Source organism: Ruditapes philippinarum, unplaced genomic scaffold (genome assembly GCF_026571515.1).
Source record: "Ruditapes philippinarum isolate M1 unplaced genomic scaffold, ASM2657151v2 ctg1278_1_1_1_1, whole genome shotgun sequence".
NCBI classification, from domain to species: Eukaryota; Metazoa; Mollusca; class Bivalvia; order Venerida; family Veneridae; genus Ruditapes; species Ruditapes philippinarum.
This window is the reverse complement of record NW_026867073.1, coordinates 220,614-234,649: the sequence shown is the minus strand read 5'-3', so window position 1 is coordinate 234,649 and position 14,036 is coordinate 220,614. Positions and strand designations below refer to the sequence as shown.

The 14,036-nt window shown below is 37.5% G+C and overlaps 1 protein-coding gene across 1 annotated transcript in view; it reads right to left on the bottom strand.

Annotated features, from left to right (window-relative positions):
* Positions 1 to 14,036, bottom strand: part of LOC132734740 (up-regulator of cell proliferation-like) — a 29,102-nt gene that overhangs the window by 8,577 nt on the left and 6,489 nt on the right. Inside the window, exon 4 of the mRNA XM_060721585.1 lies at positions 1,272 to 1,355. The gene's annotated coding sequence lies outside the window, so the exon portion shown is untranslated. The remainder of the gene's footprint in view (positions 1 to 1,271; positions 1,356 to 14,036) is intronic.

Genomic DNA, 14,036 nt, shown 5'->3' with positions numbered 1-14,036 from the left:
CAATGAAAAAGAGATACACTGTTAAAACCGCTATGATAAAGAAGTCGTCTTGAGCTTCTTTTTTTTAGAAATAATTAAGTATTACATAGATTAGATAATGAACATCCTTTTTAGCTCACCTGAGCTAGCCCAAGGTGAGCAAGGATCGTTGATTGTCCGTCGTCCGTCGTCTGTCGTCCGTCCACACTTGTTCGTTAACACTGTCGCGGTCACATTTTTGGCTTCAATCATCATCAAATTTTGTCATGATGCTTGTCTAGGTAATAGCTAGAATAAGTTAGAACATGGGTCATCTCGGATGAAAAACAATGTCACAGGAGGTAAAAAAAGAAAACCTTGTTAACCCTCTAGTGGTCACTTTTTTGACTCATTTATCATCAAACTTGGTCAGGATGCTTATCTAGGTATTTGCTCAGATAACTTCGAACATGGGTCATCTCAAATGAAAAACAAGGTCACAGGAAATAAAAATAGAAAAATCTTGTTAACACTCTAGTGATCACATTTTGACTAAATTGCCATCAAACCTGGTCAGGAAACTTGTCTAGGTAATTGCTCGGATGACTTTGAACATGGGTTGTCTCGGATGAAAAGCTAGGTCACAGGAGCTAAAAAAAAAACCTTGTTAACACTCTAGTGATCACATTTTTGACTCAATTGCCATCAAATTTGGTCAGGATGCTTCTCTGGGTAATTGCTCGGATGAGTTCGAACATGGGTTGTCTCGGATTATAAAATAGGTCACAGCAGCTATAAAAAACAAAACTCTTGTTAACACTCTAATGGCTACTTTTTTGATCCAAATATACTGGAAATTGATCGGAAAGTTTGTTTCGATGATTTCTAGTGCAAAGTCGTATATGGGTCACCTTGGGTCAAAAACTAGGTCACACCGCCCAAATATGGAAAAACTTTGTTAACACTTAAGTCGTCACATTTTTTGACTCAATTGTCAGTAAACTTGGTTAGGATGCTTGTCTTATGTCACCTTCAAAGTTAAATGTATTGAAACATTCAAAATAGTATGTATGAAACGAAATTGTGTTTAAAAAGGGACACTGATTGTGTAATTGTGTGTTATTGTGTGTTTTAAAAAATGTATATAATCAATATGATCAGTCTTTTAAAATTGTTAATTATTTGACAAAGATTTCTGTCAAACCTATATTGTTAGAAGTACACATTTATCTTTACTTGTCCGTTGATGCCTCAAATGGCTCCAAGAAATACATGATATTGACAGAGCTTCTCATATACTGAAAAATACAGACCTTGTGTTTGTAGTTGTTCAGAGTTTTGAATATTGTCCTCAGCCGTTGTTTTTTCGGAATTGTCAGATTGAAACAAACATTTTTCTAAAAGCAATTACAATCACATCTGTTATTTCAGTTTTTGTAAGAAGTATAGCAACTTTATATAACATCAAAGTGAACACTTAGTTATAAAATGATTAAAAATAATTAACTGTGAATAATTTTAAATGTTGCTTCTTGCATTGTAAAATAAAATATATGTATTGACATTTACACACTTCATAATTGCTCTTTCAATTATTTAAATTATAAAAATTATCCATGGTGGCATGGAAATGCTTTAAAATAACGTTGCAAAGACTAGAACAAATCAAAATGAGCTGCAACAACGAGAATTGGTTCTGATTGTAAATATGACGAATGCGGGAATTTTCAAAACAAAACATATGTTTCAAAGACACAGTTTGTTTAATGAGATGGTCATACGATGGTCATTGTATCCTTTTACCTGGCTATAAAAGCTCTCATTAAAAGAACAAGAGCCATGTCAACATGGCCATCCCCCGCTGAATGTGTTTGCTCATTGGAAGAATGTATATGTAGTAGAGCAGAATAATTCCATTTTAAGAGGTATTTTGGTAATGAAAACTGATGGCTATAGTGATTACAGATTTGAAACCTATGTGAATACTGATGGCTGAAAATAACAAAGGGCAATAACTGAAAAATAATGCAGGGTAGGTTATCATTCTTGTGTGCTGCATCCCTCCTCAGTAAAATCTATCCACCTATGAAGTTTCAAGTTGATACCTCAAATACTTTTTGAGAAAAAAATTGAACTGAAAAATTAAGAATGAAATATAACAAAGGCGATAACTCAAAAAATATAAAAGGTAGAGTTATTATTCTTGTGCACTGCACACCTCCTGAGTTAGATCTATGCACCTATGAAGTTTCATAATGATATCTCAAAGGCCTTTTGAGTTATGCTCTGGACAAAAATTAATTTTGAAAAATAAAAAAAGGGCAATAACTCAAAAATTATGCAGGGTAGAGTTATCATGCTTGTGCACTGCACTCTTTCTCAATGAGATCCATCCACCTATGAAGTTTCAAGTGGATACCTCAAATACTTTTGAGATATGCTCCGGACAAAATAGTATGAAAAAGAACAAAGGGCAATAACTCAAAAATTATACAGGGAAGAGTTATCATTCTTGTGCACAGCATTTCTCCTCAATAAGATATATCCACCTATGACATTTCATGTTGACATCTCAAACACTTTTGAGTTATGCTCCACTCGGGTGAAAAATTAGGTATGAAAAATAACAAAGGGCAATAACTCTAAAATTATGAAAGGTAGAGTTATCATTCTTGTGCACTGCACACCTCCTGAGTGAGATCAATGCACCTATGAAGTTTCATTTTGATATCTCAAAGGCTTTTTGAGTTATGCTCTGGACAAAAAATTAATTTTGAAAAATAACAAAGGGCAATAACTCAAAAATTATGCAGGGTAGAGTTATTATTTTTGTGCGCTGCACTCCTACTCAATGAGATCCATCCACATATGAAGTTTCAAGTTGATACCTCAAATACTTATTGAGATAAGCTCTGGACAAAAAAGCATGAAAAAGAACAAAGGGTAATAACTCAAAAATTGTGTAGGGAAGAGTTATCATTCTTGTGCACAACATTCCTCCTCAATAAGATCTATCCACCTATGACATTTCATGTTGATATGTCAAACACTTTTTGAGTAATGCTCCACTCAGGTGAAAAATTAAGTATGAAAAATAACAAAGGGCAATAACTCAAAAATTATGAAAGGTAGAGTTATTATTCTTGTGCACTGCACACCTCCTGAGTGAGATCTATGCACCTATGAAGTTTCATTTTGATATCTCAAAGGCTTTTTGAGTTATGCTCCACTCAGGTGAAAAATTAAGTATGAAAAATAACAAAGGGCAATAACTCGAAAATTATGAAAGGTAGAGTTATTATTCTTGTGCACTGCACTCCTCCTCAATGAGATCCATCCACATATGAAGTTTCAAGTTGATACCTCAAATACTTTTTGAGATAAGCTCTGGACAAAATAGCATGAAAAAGAACAAAGGGCAATAACTCAAAAATTGTATAGGGAAGAGTTATCATTCTTGTGCACAACATTCCTCCTCAATAAGATCTATCCACCTATGACATTTCATGTTGATATGTCAAACCCTTTTTGAGTTTTGCTCCACTCAGGTGAAAAATTAAGTACGAAAAATAACAAAGGGCAATAACTCAAAAATTATGAAAGGTAGAGTTATTATTCTTATGCACTGCACATCTCCTGAGTGAGATCTATGCACCTATGAAGTTTCATGTTGATATCTCATAGGCTTTTTGAGTTATGCTTTGGACAAAAATTAATTTGAAAAATAACAAAGGGCAATAACCAAAAAAATATGCAGGGTAGAGTTATCATTCTTATGCACTGCACTCCTCCTCAATGAGGTCTTTTCACCTATTAAGTTTCAAGTTGATACCTCAAATACTTTTTTGAAATATGCTCTGGACAAAAATGTCGGACGGAAGGACGGACGGACGGAGACTATTTCTATATCCCCGCCGCCTTTTCGGCGGAGGATAAAAACAGTTAAAATTAAAAATCTTGATTTGGGAGCGTATTTTTTTCAAAATCATGGTTATCAGGTATCAAATCTGCATCTGTAAAAAAGCGCATGTAAAACATATAGAAAATTACTGGTTACTATAAGAAATCGATTGTTGGATTTGAATTCGAAGTAACTGGTTTCTGCCTAAAGTCAAAATATGCTGTGGAAGTCACCTGTTGATAGAAAATGCATGGTTTCTATTGAAATAACCGATTGGTATGGACAGTTAATTGCTACTTTAGAAACTTTGAGATTGCTTTGGGTAAAAAAGGGTTGGTTTGATGTCAATCACTACTTAGAAAAGTTAGTGGTTGTTTCGTAAGTCACTGGTTGCTGTAGAAAGTAAACAGTTGCTATGAAAGTCTATGCTTGCTTTTGAAACAAAATCCTTTTTAACGACTGATGCATTTGGAGTTCATTGGATATGCTTCACGTCACTGGTTTCTAAGGAACGTATATGATTGCTATAGAAAGCCAGTGCTTTTCTGTTTTTGCTTTTGTTTTTTTATGTAATTTAACAGTTGCAATTGAAGTGACTGGTTGCTAAGGAAAGGTTATGATTGCTTTAAAAAGTTAATGGAAGTCACAGAATAAATAGTAAGTTGTTGCTATGTAATCTATACCCCAGGGCTATAATTTGAACCATTTTCGTTAACGGCCATTTTAATAATGTTTGATGCAAAATATGAAAGTTTAACCTTTTATTAGAGGAGTAGATGTTCAAGTTTGAATTTACACATTTAGGAAAAATCATACGAAGACGGGGCATTTTCGAACCAAAGGTTTTATATGCTCAACAGAGAACAACGTACTCAAGGTGAATTATTGCCACCGTCCATCGTCCTTCCATCCGTACACAACTCTTCTGATTAACAATCGGGTTAAAATACCAAAACTTGTTCTGGTATGAATCATAATGTAGGAACGATAACTAAACTTGTTCAAATAATAGCCTTTGAATCAAAATGTCCCGCCCAAATGGCCGTGAAGTACGCGGGGGGCTAACGGGCTAGCAGTCTAGCGGGTTAACAGTGTGAACGGAGCGAAAAAAGCAATCTAGCGGGTTAACAGTGTGAACGGGGTGGGCTAGCAGTCTAGCGGGCTAACAGTGTGAACTGGGCGGGCTAGCAGTCTAGCGGGCTAACAGTATGAACTGGGCGGGCTAGCAGTCTTGCGGTCTAGCAGTGTGAACTGGGCGGGCTGGCAGGCCAGCGGGCTAAACTCTAAAACTTAACTGATTAAACATGAAAACGTTATGATACATATCCTAGCAGTGTGAAGTGGACGGACTAACAGTGTAGCGGGTTAGCAGTGTGAAGTGAGCGGGCTGGCGGGCCAGCGGGCTAAACTTTAATACTTAATTGAATAAACATGAAAACGTTATGAAACATTTCCTAGCAGTGTGAAGTGGGCGGGATAACAGTGTAGCGGGCTAGCAGAGTGAACTGAGCGGTCTGGAGGGCCAGCGGACTAAACTTTAAAACTTAATCGAATCCATATTAAAACCTTATGATACATTTCCTAGCAGTGTGAAGTGGGCGGGCTGACAGTGTAGCGGGCTAGCAGAGTGAACTGAGCGGTCTGGAGGGCCAGCAGACTAAACTTTAAAAACTTAATCGAATCCATATTAAAACCTTATGATACATTTCCTAGCAGTGTGAAGTGGGCGGGCTCACAGTGTAGCGGGCTAGCAGTGTGAACTGGGCGGACTTGCGGGCCAGCGGGCTAAACTTTAATGCTTAATTGAATCCACTTTAAAACCTCATGATACATTTTCTTGCAGTGTGAAGTGGGCGGGCTGACAGTGTAGCGGGCTAGCAGTGTGAACTGAGCGGGCTGGCGGGCCAGCGAGCTTAACTTTAATACCTTTTTGAATCAACATGAAAATGTCATGAAACATTTCCTAGCAATGTGAAGTGGGCGGGCTAACAGTGTAGCGGGCTAGCAGTGTGAACTGGGCGGGCTGGTGGGTCAGCGGGCTAAACTCTAAGCTTAACTGATTCAACATGAAAACGTTATATGCATTACCTGGCAGTGTGAAATGGGCGGGCTAACAGTGTAGCGGGCTAGCAGTGTGAACTGGGCGGGCTGTCGGGCCAGCGGGCTAAACTTTAAAACTTAATTGAATGAACATGAAAACGTAATGATACATTAATTTCCAAACGGTGTGAAGCTGGCGGACTAACAGTGTATCGGGCAAGCAGTGTGAATTGAGCGGGCTGGCGGGCCAGCGGGTTAAACTCTAAAACTTAACGGATTCAACATGAAAACGTCATGATACATTACCTGGCAGTGTGAAGTGGGCGGGCTAACAGTGTAGCGGGCTAGCAGTTTGAACTTGGCGGGCTGGCGGGCCAGCGGGATAAACTTTAATACTGAATTGAGTGAACAGGAAAACGTCATGAAACATTTCCTAGCAGTGTGAAGTGGGCGGGCTAACAGTGTAGCGGGCTAACAGTGTGATCTGGGCGGGCTGGCGGGACAGCGGGCTAAACTTTAATACTTTAACTGAATCCACAATAAAACCTTATGATACATTACATAGCAGTGTGAAGTGGGCGGGCTAACAGTGTAGCGGGCTAGCAGTGTGAATTGGGCGGGCTGGCGGACCAGCGGGCTAAACGTGAATACTTAACTGAATCCACATTAAAACCTTATGATACATTACATATCAGTGTGAAGTGGGCGGGCTAACAGTGTAGCGGGCTAGCAGTGTGAATTGGGCGGGCTGGCGGGCCAGCGGGCTAAACGTTAATTCTTAATTGAATTTATGATACATTACCTAGCAGTGTCAGCTCGGCGAGATAACAGTGTAGCGGGCTAGCGTTACAAATTCAGCGTGCTAGCAGTCTAGTGGTCGAAATTCCATACTTAATTATTTTAACACTTAAACGTTATGATGCATTTGCTTAGCAGTGTGAACTCGGCGGGCAAATAATGCTTGTTTCATATGGTATACACGATCCTTGAGAATTATCACAAATTATCACTGTATCACTCACATTATAACTTAAATTAAATTTTCATATATTTTATTTTAGAATTATTTCAAAGACAGAAATGTGTGTACCGTATCTTTTTAAATAACAGTGTGCTCAGTACCATTTCAACATAACTTTATGAAAATATGCTAAAACATCACTGCATTCACTCGATACATTGGACATAATAAATATATCAGATTTAACATGTATTTTTTTTATGAAATAGCGACAAAAACATATGACTTGCTAGAAATCGCTTGTTATGAGTAATGAGTGTGTACCGTTCCCCTCGGCCCCGGCTATGAGAAGAAAACTGTACTCGAATATTCTCCAAAACCATTCAGGGGTTTTCAGAATTTTGATATACCGTGGAAAACTGATATAATTACGGGTACTCTGCGCCTTATCTGATCAAAATCGGTTGAGTAATAAATAAGTTATGAATAAAAAACATACCTGAATCGGGTGAAAAATCGGCGATCTCCGTACCCGAAAAGTCACGTGGTATGGCCACATTGATGTAGTGAAGCATAAGATGCGCCAGAGGTACATACATAGTTGTATATTTCGTACAATGACAGATGCTTGTCCATAAATATAAGGACATCTAGGAATCTAGCGATTTATTTAGGAGCGGATCTGTGGGTATGATGGTTAATACATATGTATAATCCAGGGATACTGAGTTCGATCCCCCGCTCCTCCCTAACATTACCAACAGTCTTTCGGATGGGACTTTAAACAGAGGTCCCGTGTATCGGTGCTTTACAACGGTCTCATAGAAGAATCAGGTATGCTTCTAAAATGGGCCTTTTCTGTACTTCCTGCACTATCTTCACAAATCTAATTACGAATGTCAAATTGTGAAAAAAACACAAAGCGACAGCATACCGATACCGACAGATGTACCATCAGAGTTTCCTCACTTTATTGAAATTTTACGTGGAATTGGCTGGGCTTGAAGTATAAAAGTTTTGGTTCCAGCCAATTTCACACTGCTATCCCGCAACACTGTCAGCCCGCCCACTTCACACTGCTAGGAAATGTGTCATAAGGTTTGAATGTAGATTTAGTTAAAGTATTAAAACTTAACCCGCTGGCCCGCCAGCCCGCCTAGTTCACACTGCTAGACCGCTACACTGTTAGCCCGCCAACTTCACACTGCTCGGATATGTATTAAATCGTTTTCATGTTTAATCAGTTAAGAATTAGAGTTTAACCCGCTGGCCCGCCAGCCCGCCCATTTCACACTGCTAGCCCGCTACACTGTTAGCCCGCCCACTTCACACTGCTAGGTAATGAATCATAACGTTTTAATGTTCACTTAGTTAAGTATTAGAGTTTATCCCGCTGGCCCGCCAGCCCGCCCAGTTCACACTGCTAGCCCGCTACACTGTTAGCCCGCCCACTTCACACTGCCAGGTAATGTATAATAACGTTTTCCTGTTCATTCAATTAAGTATTAAAGTTTAGTCCCGCTGGCCCGCCAGTCCGCCCAGTTTACACTGCTAGCCCGCTACACTGTCAGCCCGCCCACTTCACACTGCTAGAAAATGTATCATAACGTTATAATGTTCAATAAGTTAAGTTTTAGAGTTTAGCCCGCTGGCCCGCTGGCCCGCCCAGTTCACTCTGCTAGCACGCTACACTGTTAGCCCGCCCACTTCACACTGACAGGTAATGTATCATAACGTTTTCATGTTGAATCAGTTAAGTTTTAGAGTTTAGCCCGCTGGCCCGCTGGCCCGCCCAGTTCACTCTGCTAGCCCGCTACACTGTCAGCAAGCCCACTTCACACTGCTAGGAAATGAATCATGAGGTTTTAATATGGATTCAATTAAGTATTAAAGTTTAGCCCGCTGGCCCGCCATCCCGCCCAGTTCACACTGCTAGCCCGCTACACTGTCAGCACGCCCACTTCACACTGCTAGGAAATGAATCATGAGGTTTTAATATGGATTCAATTAAGTATGAAAGTTCAGCCCGCTGGCCCGCCAACCCGCTCAGTTCACACTGCTATCCCGCTACACTGTTAGCCCGCCCACTTTAGACCGCTAGGAAATATTTCATAACGTCTTCATGTGAATTCAATTAAGTATTAAAGTTTAGCCCGCTGGCCCGCCATCCCGCCCAGTTCACACTGCTAGCCCGCTACACTGTAAGCCCGCCCATTTCACACTGCTCGGATATGTATCATAACGTTTTCATGTTTAATCAGTTAAGTTTTAGAGTTTAGCCCGCTGGCCCGCCAGCCCGCCCAGTTCACACTGCTAGACCGCTAGACTGCTAGCCCTCCCAGTTCACACTGTTATCCCGATAGACTGCTAGCCCGCTCAGTTCACACTGCTAGCCCGCCCAGTTCACACTGTTAGTCCGCTAGACTGCTAGCCCGTTAGCCCGCGTACTTCACGGCCATCCCGCCAAATGGGTTTATAGGTTTTTCTTACATTTGTATTATAGATTTTTTTACAGGAATCATTGTCGCATAGGTTATATATCTACGTGCATTAATATTTGACTCGAAACATCATTTAATGGGCTTCTGTAAAGCTTCAAAACGTACACTGGAACTTATGATTGGTCCCGTCTCCTGGGGTCATGAATATTCTATGTCTATTTATATATTTACATCTTCAAAAAGTATGTACTATGAACCCATGAAAGTTAGAGATCCTATTTCTGGCATGAATCATTTAGTAGACCTCTATCTAACTTATCCAAATAACCCTTTGATGCTTATTGTTCCTGTCCCAGGGCCATAGCTGTACTTTATATGTAAAAGAAAGCACTTCAGAAAAGGCAACAAAAAACCATCTCCTTATTCAAGTGTGACTCCTGCGCGGGGAAAAATTTGTCATTAGGGCTTAATTTGACAGCATTTGGTAGATGTCCTAAAATATTTCATGCCAAATATCTTACCTCTAGCAGTGAAGGTTCAGGCTGTGATTTAACTAGATTTTACTTTTATTTTTATATAAATAAAAAATGACCTCCAAGCGACACAGTATTTGTCAATAAAATTGATAAGCTGTCTTCAAAACTATTTCATGCCAGATATTTAAGCCTTAAGTTTGCTTTAAGGTACACAGAGGATTTATATTTATGTTTTAACTTTGATAATTTATAACGAAATTCCACGAAATCTCGGGGTTTGGCATAAGAAAAATAAGCAAAATACTTGAGAGGTGACCTTTGAGTTCAAACAGGAAATTTTACTTTATACTTGTACATAAAACCCATAACCCCAAACCTGGCCTTACTTTGACCCAGACCCATAATTTAAACAACATTGGTAGCGATAACAATAGGAAGAGGTAAGGTTGCACATGTATTATTATTCTGACTGTAAACAAGCAATTGTCGAATTATTGCAAGCAATTTACAAGTCTCCAACCAGTTAGAACCCCAGAAATATTCTGAAATAAATTATGCCATTGTGGAAGAAATAAATGAACTTAAATGTTTTGAGTTTTTAGTTTTTCTGTATCATAGTAGTGTCTAAAATGTTCCTACCTTATAAGGAAATTATGTTTATTCAACGCGTAATCAACAGATGCCATTTTCTCACGATAAATAACTTATGACTCATTTTATCTCTATTTTAAGTAAATCTGTTGAAATAGTTCCAATATATTTAAATTTAATTCAAGAGGAGATTAAAGATGCTAGACTTATGACTTATGTCATACATGATGTGAATTATGCAAAGAACAATCACCTTAAATCTAATAAAGATACTTTTAAAGTAACGAAGTAGAACAGTGAATAAATAAAAATTTTGAAATTAATATCATAATTTTAGAAACAAGGAAAAAAAAAGAACAATTTTCAAATAATGTAAATTATTATGGAAACCCATGCGTCAGACTTATAAATATAATCATATATAATGCATGTGTTGATGAACATATATTTGAAATTCGAAGTAAATCCATAAAGAAATAAGAAGTTATAAAATAAATAAGGACAATTCAAGTTTAAGGTAGCTCGCTACGATAGAGGGCTCTTTGACGTCATAGTAACACTGTTTATTTATAAAATAATACTGCGGAAGTAAGGCATACATATCTACATGTTTGCTTACCAAAAATCATCAAGACCTGAGATTTTGTCAAATTTCGGTCGGAAAGTAGCGAGCTACCTTAAGGGGAGATAAATCTTGAAATATGGACAGAACGTTTTTAAATCCTGTCATATTATTATGATGGGGGTGGGGTTGAAGTAAATTCTTAAAGAAATGAAGAAGCTTCATACATAAAAATCTCGAACAAAAAATCTAAATTCAAGGAACATAATTCTGGAAATAGTTAAGCTAGAGTATTGAATCTTCTCACATATAATTTAAGTGGTAATAAAGAACATTTACTTAAAGATTGAAGTAGATACCGTAAGAAAAAAAAAGTTATAGAAAAACCAAATTTTTTTATCTGTATTTAAGTGGAAATATAGTGTTATGTAAAGAAATCAAGATGTCAAATGAGCTTCATATATTCGGGCTAATGATTATGTGTGCGATAAAACAAATTTTTAACTCGATTTAAATCTTTATGCAGGAGAAAACAGCTGACCGCGATTTTCACGTGCATGAACGGACCATAATATTCGTGTATATTTATGAAATCTTTCAGTTTATTTTTTAGACTTTCATGTTAAATAGAAATACACATTGACATTTTTTCAGTTTTCTTTATTTTTATATGCCTAGAATTCCGCAAAATTTACACCAACGTGCGATTGGCATTGTGGAATAACGATGAAGCCGTTGCTGTATTTGATAAGGCAACATTTTCAAGCAACAGGGCGTACAGAAGATCAACCGCGAGTCAGAACGTGTGCGCAAGACAGATATATACTCCCCTGCGCAATTGCCTCTAAATCACCACAGTTACTGCTGCTAACACCCCTGGTACACATTTAAACCGTATATGTCATTTATCGAGCCAATGGCAGGGTGTATGAGAGATGATGTTATGCCGGCTGCCGCGTATTTGAACGAGATCCTTGTGGGGGCGGGGGTTCTGCTTTGTCTTGACAGGCTTTGCACATGGCTTTTGCTCCAATCTCGTCGTTATCGTAGGGAATTTGTATATCGTAGGTGAAATTCTTGCGAGGCATGTTATCCCACTGAATCAAATATTGCCAGTATCACTCTTTTAAACATGATAATACCACACGACAATTATATGAAAATTTTGGTAAAAAGTTGTGAACTTTGTCACATATGATGTAATTGATAACAAGAAACATATATTTTAAGTTTAAAGTAACTACTTTTATTAAGAAATCAAGAAGTAAAAGTGAAAAACAGTTTACTACATGAAAACTTTAATCTGAAATCGGGATGCAGTTGCCGACGCTGGGCAAATGTAACAGCTCTGAATATACTACTGAAGTCAAACTTAAAATGATTTGCATAATCTCAATACTGTGATCTATCAATATTTCAAGTTTCATAAAAGTATTTTCAGTACTTTTCAAGTCATCACAAATATGGTAAAAATTGCCATATTCTAAGTATTTTTGAAGCCAAAGCAACCAAGTTTTTCACCATGGATGGAAATAGAATAGCAAATTAAATTAAACATTAAGACGGAATCCAGATGTTAAGTTGAATTCGCAAAATGTTTCATCTTTTTGTTGCCATAGCAACTCAACTTTTCAGCATACGAAAAAAGATGTACATTATTTCCTGACTGCCATCTGCCATATTTTAGGTCACAAAAATGATTTTCAATAATTTGACGTTATCAAGGGATCCACTTGTCACAAAGTAAACCATTTTGTAAATGCTGAGAAGTGTTTTCAGTACTTTGATTTTTATGCTCAAAAGTGATTTCAGTACTTTGATTTTAGTAGTACTGTATTCTATTTTTATGCCGAACCTCAGTTTTATACTAAATCCAATATAAATTATTGTATCATCTTTCTGTAAAATTCAGAGTTATCGAGTGAAATTACTTATTTCAGTATTTTAATTTATTGCTTAAATTTCTTGGTATCATTTCAAGCATTTTGACATATTTTTCATAAAATTCGGTCCAGTAATAAGAAAGTTGGATTTTTGTGATAAAGTGCAAATTTATTTATGGTCTATAAATTTGATATTACGGGCCTGTTTATTTTTTATACATGCGTACTGGAATGCAAGAAAATCGTGAAAATTATGTTTCACGCTTTCCACTCAGGGTTACTATGCCTATATATTGAACGAATTTAAATCTTCTTTGGGACTCGCATTTAGATGTGTAAAGACGCACAAGGTCATTACAAGTAAAATGGTTTCCTGCGGTGAACATTTTAATGATATAAAGATATTTCATTTAACTATTTTCAACTTATTTGGGTGAAGGGGGGATAAATAAACGTGTGTATCAGGAATATAGTTGACAATATTGAATAAACCTGGGATATACGTATGTCCCAGATCAATACAGAAGAAGGTCTTTGGCAACTGGTGACCGTTGAAGAACATAAAACAATTATTTCATTTTAAGAAAATGATGTGATGTGATACCAACATTGCTGTTAAAAGAATGTTTGGACGAATTGGTCCCGTCATTGACAAAACTGATTAACTATTCATTAGATCGTTCATATGTTCCGAAATCATTCAAAAGTTCCCTGATCTGACCGCTCATCAAGAAGCCAGATTTAGATACCAACATTCAAAAGAACTACAGACCTGTTTCGAATCTGCCATATGTGTCTAAAATTATTGAGAAAATAGTTGACTCTCATCTGGAAGGATATTTAACAGCAAACGAGCTTCACGATCCCCATCAATCTGCATATAGAAAATTCCATTCAACTGAAACAGCACTAAATAAAGTTCAAAATGATTAATGATATATTGAATTCACTAGACAACAACGATGTTACCATGTTAGTTATGCTGGACTTATCAGCTGCATTCGATACAATCGACCACATTACACTTCTACAGCGCCTTTACACCAACTTTGGCATTTCTGGAAAACCGTTAGAATGGATACGTTCATATCTAAGTGATCGACACCAGACTGTAACAATAAATGGTGAACTGTCAAACCCTGTCAAATTGAGCTACAGTGTGCCTCAAGGATCCGTTCTGGGACCAAAACATAAAACCATCAAATAGTGTAAGAAATCTTTGT